The sequence below is a fragment of the Oryx dammah genome, unplaced genomic scaffold (assembly GCF_014754425.2).
Source record: "Oryx dammah isolate SB20612 unplaced genomic scaffold, SCBI_Odam_1.1 HiC_scaffold_21, whole genome shotgun sequence".
In the NCBI taxonomy this organism is placed as follows: domain Eukaryota; kingdom Metazoa; phylum Chordata; class Mammalia; order Artiodactyla; family Bovidae; genus Oryx; species Oryx dammah.
Window position 1 is genome coordinate 68,249,518 of NW_024070205.1, and position 6,558 is coordinate 68,256,075.

Genomic DNA, 6,558 nt, shown 5'->3' on the forward strand with positions numbered 1-6,558 from the left:
TATTTCTATCTCTAACCGGTAATGAAAACAGGAAGGGCAAGTAACAGGACCAAGGCTATACTTAACTGCTGACAGAATTGAAATTTGATCTCAGGTTTCTCTAAGTCAAATCTCACCAACATTCCAGTATGCTATGAGGATCAAGCACAGAAAAAAAGGCCCATTAAATTGTTTGCTGTAAAGTGTAAATCTTAGTGGGCACCTGAGGTGGGCCCAGCTAGGCCAACAGTGAGAGAAGTCAGTCTGGCCCTCTGTCCATTTACAAAGAGAAAAGTTGTCCTTGCCATCTAGGGTCTGGGTCTGCACCAACAGCGAGGCCATGATGCTCTCCTGCTAAATACAGAGAATTTTACAGAGAACCAACTTCAAATGAGATCACTCTGTGACCACGATGGATCAAGACAAAACAAGATCACTCAGGAATCAGATCTGAGCACACATCAAAACATGAGCACTATTGGGGCTCCTTTGCCAGTTACAGCTTAGGTCTCACTTCATTCCTCTCGCCTTCAAGATAAGACCAGATCTGGACCTTGACTGTTTCCATATAGCCTTTGAGTGAAGGGTGGGTTTTAACATTTTTTAAAGGTAAAAAAATTAAAACAGAGAATAATATGTGAAAGAGACCACAGGTAACCTGCAAAGCCTAAAATGTTTTTTCCATCTGGCCATTTACAGAAAAAGTTTGTGTTGGAGAAAATTAAGATATCTAGTCATAGCTGAGGAAAGCTCCACATCCATAAATACTTCCCCCAATTACCTAAGTCAGGCCCCAAAGCCTACAGTAATCCTAACATCCTGTTACAGAGATACTGTGCAGATACACATAATGTGTAGTCTTTCTTAGAGCAAACAGTCAATATGCCCAACTTCCTTTGACTAATAAATGTATCAAGAACAACAGCCAGCAAACCCAAGCCAAATCCTCTCTGTGGGCTGTTTTCCTATGACTTGAAAGCTATGAGTGATTTTTTGTAAATCAAAGGATTGTTTCAAATTAAACAAACATATGAGGAAGTATATGTAACAGAGACTATATATGTCTCACAAATGCTAAAATATCTCTTATCTGACCCTTCAAGAAAAATTTGCCAACTCCTGGTCAAGAACTGTGAAGGGTCTGAGATTTTATTGTACTTACAAGCTGCCAAGCTAATTTGCATCAGCTTCATAGATGATGACAAAAGACACAAGATTCCTGGATCAGAGAAGGACTTTATTTCTGGAAGCAGTGGCTAGACTGTCAGCATGTTTACACTGGTTTCCTGAGCCTCGGTTCTAACAGGGAGATGTGGAGGGCCAGATTACACCAGTATATTCAGGGTGTTGCTTTACAGGAAAAGAACCCAGGGCTAAGCATCCAGCACTTTTTGAGCAATAGCAAAGGTTATAACAAGATGCCATTAAACCAGTCTCTTTGCCTGCCGGCTGAACAGAAGTGAGGTTGCAGTTACCTTGACATTTAGTTGCCTCTATTACTTTACACAGAAACTATTTAGAATCAGAAGATGGGTGAGACTTGCAGTCTGGCACCCTCAGAAAGAACACACAGGGGCACCCAGGGGTCTTGGTGGACTGCCGCTCCCCTACAGTGGGCTCCCGGTGGTCACTCTGTGAAGATCACTGACAGAAGTGAAATTTCCACCAAGACTGAGTTCAGATCGTTATGGCTACAAACAGGACCCACAACTTTCTAGGTTGGACAGCTGAAATCTCTTCCATAGTCTCCTGATTAAAGCCCTCATTCCTGCAATGGGGAGGTAAACTGATGTTTAATTGAGCTCTAGTATTTTGTTGAGGGCCTTCGTCTTGGGTTTTAACTTTCTTTTCTTCGGAATAAAGTGTCAGGGGATCCTTCTGTTATCTGATCAGAAGAGTATCTGTTATCAGATATCTGTTATCTGAACTGCTCCTTAGTAAAACTGTTTTCTAGCTTTCTAACATTTTTTTTCCTGAAGCCTGTCTGCTTCTTTTGTTGTCTATTAGAGGGAAAGTCTATGGGAAGAGGACAGGCAGAGACCTCATAAATCTATGCTTGAGCTGGTCCTGGGCTGATGAGCATAGTCTCCTCGGACCAGTGTTTCTGAACCAACTTTGCCTCAAGTCTCTGTTTTAAAATTATAATTCCACCTGCTTCAGAGCAAGAGGTTTGTCCAACTTGTGTTTGGTGATGCTGAGCCTTTGGCCAACTTCCAGAGATGCAGCGTTGCACAAGCATATCTTTGGGGAACACTGCAGTTCTCGTGGGTTTCTTGCAATCGAAAACTGCCACTTCCATGTCCCAAACCTTCTTCCTTCATGTTTCACACCACAATATTAACTTGTATGCTTAGCTTTCTAACTGGCATAGTTAGGAAAATCTAGTCCAGATAAACAGTCAAAATATTAAAAAAAAATTGTAAAACTCTTAGCGTTTGTGAACCCTGAGAAGTGTTTATACTGAATAGCCCTAGTTATATACTTATAAGAATACAAAGCTTAACTTAATTCCAAAAGAAAAGAAGACATTATAGTACGTATTTTACATTTTAATTACTATATAAAAATAATGTCAACACAATATTTTGTTTTATACAGGACTAGGGTTAAACTTCTCTAAATTTAAATTTCTTAAATTTACAAAGTTGGTTTTATGAGTTAAATGAATTATCATTGTTTCTACACCATGGTTAAAATTATATTCATACATGTGTGCATATATAAATACATATATAAAAATAAAATATATGTAATTAATTGTATTTAACTAAATGAAATGGTAATAAGAGATATCTTTTTCAATAAATTCTTAGAATGCTACAAATAATGAGGAATTAATGTGTTAGCTAAAAATCATAAATTCCAGATCCTTAACTAACTTTAAGACATGAGACACAGAATTAAATTAATTAATAACTAATCTTTTGATGCCTGGACAATTTCTAAGTAAAAAGCAGAATGAAAAACCACTGGTTACTAAACATAATTTTTGTTTACTCCTATTTTTAGGAAAAGCAATGGATTAACAAAATACACAAATGTCTCTGGGTGGTATGTATGCTTATTTTTACTACCTCCAAATTATTAAAATGATATAAAAAATGCACATTCATGGAGAAAAAAATTAGTGAGATAATTACTGGTTTCCTGTCCTCCAATATACTCTTTTTCAAAATTATTGTTTAAATTTTGGCTGTGCTAAGTCTTTGTTGTGGTGCATGGGCTTATTTCTCTAGTTGTAGGTTGCAGGGACTTCTTTAGTTGCTGTGCATGGGATTAGTTGCCCCATGGCATGTCAGATCTTAGTTCTCCCACCAGGGATCAAACCCAGGTCCTCTGCATTGCAAGGCAGATTCTTAACCACTGGGCCACCAAGGAAGTCCCACTGGGCTTTATTCTACTAGTAGACTTCAAATTGAGGACTGTTAGGAATTCTTTAGAAGATGATAATGACTGGAGAAAATGAGCAGCTTTCATTCTAAGACCAACAAACAAGGCTAATTTCTCAATATTTTTCTGTTTGTTGTTGTTCAGTTGCTAACTCATGTCTGACTCTTTGTGACCCCATGGATTACAGCATGTCATGCTTCCTCGTCCTTTACTATCTCCTGGAGTTTGCTCAAATTCATGTCTATTGAGTCAGTGATGCTATCTAACCAACTCATCCTCTGCGATTCCTTTCTCTTTTTGCCTTCAATCTTTCCCAGCATCAGGATCTTTTCTGATGTGTCAGCTCTTCGCATCAGGTGGCCAAAGTATTGGAGTTTCAGTTCAACATCAGTCCTTCCAACGAATATTCAGAGTTGATTTCCTTTAGGATTGACTTCTTTGATCTCCTTGCAGTCCAAAAGGACTCTCAAAAAAGGCTTCTCCAGCACCACAATTTGAAAGCACTAGTTCTTTGGTGCTTAGCCTTCTTTATGGCCCAACTGTCACATCCATACATGACTACAGGAAAAATTAATTTTCTAATTTTTCAGCTCTACAACTGACCTTGCCTTTTATTGTATTTTGACAGCAACATGACTGAACCAATATTAGTGAGGCAGTTTTAAGGGATTTAAAAACTAAATGATCTACAATTTTCAGTCCTTTGACTGTTACAAGCGATAGATTATTAATGCTATATCTCACTACATTAAGTATCATTACGCTCAAGATGTGGAGAAATGGTACCCCCTCCTACACTGTTGGTGGTAATACAAACTGGTGCAGCCAGTATGGAGAGCAGTTTGGAGGTTCCTTAAAAAGGTAAAGCTAGAACCACCACATGATCCAGCAATCCTACCCCTGGACATATATACGGAGAAAACTCCAATTTGAAAAGATACACGCACCTCAATATTCATAGCGGCACTATTTACAATAGTAAAGACATGGAAGCAACCTGAATGAATGGATAAAGAAGACATAGTATGCAATGGAATACTACTCAGCCAAAGAAATAATGAAATAATGTCATTTGCAGCAATATGGATGGAGCTAGACATGATCACACTAAGTGAAGTCAAAGAAAGACAAATGGTATGACATTACTTACATGTGGAATCTAAAATATTATACAAATGGACTTATTTACAAAACAGAAACAGGCTTACAGACATAAAGAACAAACATGGTTATCAAGGGAGAAAGAGGGAGGGGTAAATTAAGAGTTTAGGATCAGCAGATACAAACTACTATATATGAAACAGATAAACAACAAGGACTCACTGTATAGCCTAGGAAACTACATTCAATATCTTGTAATAAACTTTAATGGAATAGAAAAAAAGAATAATTACCCTTCAAAAAAACCCACATAATTTACCCCAAAAGAGAAACTGGTTTTGGTTATTGCTATAAAACTGAATGTTCGTGTCCTCCTCAAATTCATAAGTTGAAATTCTAATTCCAGAGTGACAGTACTAAGAGTGAGACCTTTGTGGGGGTGACTAGGACCTTACTCAAAAAAGACCTCAGAGACCACTTTTCCCACCAGATGAGGATGCAATGGGAAGACTCAGGTGTTTGAAGCAGCAAGCAGGCTCTCACCAAACACAGTCTACCGGTGCCTTCATTTTGGACTTCCTAGGCTTCAGAACTATCAGGAATAAATCTGTCTATAGGACACCTAGTATACGTCATTCTCTTGTAGCAGCCTTAATGGACCAAGTCATCGTTTGTGTGGGAAATAAAGTTCAGTATCTTCTGAGGAGACTCTAATTGACTCTCCTAATGTCATAAAACCCTGACTTCCTTGAATTCCTCTGCGGTGAGGTAGTCAAGTAGTACTGGATGCTCTGATACAAGTATAAATAGAGTAGATAGTATTGGGGATAAATAAAAAGGTTCTTTTTAATGTGTTTGGGGTGAAGTTTAGGAAAATACTATTGTAACAGGAAAATTTACAGAATAGTAAAAATTTCTCAAATTCAGGTACAAAATGGCTGAAGAGTGAATACAGAAAAGTGAACCACATTCTACAGATCTCTCTGCAGTGCACATAACGAAAATTGCTTTCTTTCAAATCAGGTAAAAGAATTTGGTTATTTCAATCACAAAGTTGACTTTTTCCCTTTTCTGCTATAGTAAGACATTTTTAAAAAATGGCCCATGGGATATGTTTAAGGTAGACATGCCACAGTAAACTGAATTTATATCAATAAACTGAGCTTGTGTTCTCTAACTCTCCTATTAGCATCTCGGAAGACAGCTATTAAACTGTAGCCCCTTGAGGCTGGCCAGGAGAAGGGGACAAGATGGAAAAAGCCATCATTTAAGGAACTGAGAGGGGAAGATCCAATATTTATGATTTTCTGATTTGCTTGATGCTTTTACCTTCCATGTTCTCCATTAACCAATTGATTCTGTGAGAAGGTGTGTAACTCGACTGAGGTCAAAAGGCAGCTAACGAACACCAGTGCCCTGGCATTGATCCTTGGCCTTTTTCACTAGGCGAGTCCACTAAAAACACAAAATAAAAAATAACCCCCAAAGCAACACCTTCCCCCAAACACCTTTCCCTTCTATAGGGGTTTATCAAGAGGCCATTTGCTAGGTGGGTCCGACCTCGTCGGGACGGCAACCTTGGCTCTGCAAACCTCTCCCCAGGTTGCAGCCTGGTTAAAGGAGAGACCACACTGCACTGGCCAGCGTCCAGCAATGCGGGGCCGTCGAGGAGCACCCATTGCGTGCTCTGGGAACTGACGTCCCAGAGCCCCCGCGCAGGTGCGCGCGCACCTGTCGCCTGCCGCGTGCGCGCTGCGCGTGGTGGGGCGGGGCGGGGGCGGGGGAAAGGAGGATGAGGTACGTGCTCCCGCGCGTGCGCCGGGCAAAGCTCCCTCGTACGTGCGCCGTACGTGGGCGCTGCGTCCCCGCGCCCTATGAGTTGCGGGCCGGGAGTCGGCCCCGCGCGCCAAGTGGGAGTCTGGGCGGGGCGTTTCCCGGGCGGGCGCGGCGCCCCCTGGCGGCGGGCGGCGGCGGCGGCGGCGGCGCGCGCGGTCAGGCGTTCTCCGCGGGCAGCCCGCGGCGGGGCCTTGCCTCCTAGCGCGGGGTCCTCGGCGGCCTGGGTGGCTCCTTCCCCCGCTGCTGTCGTAG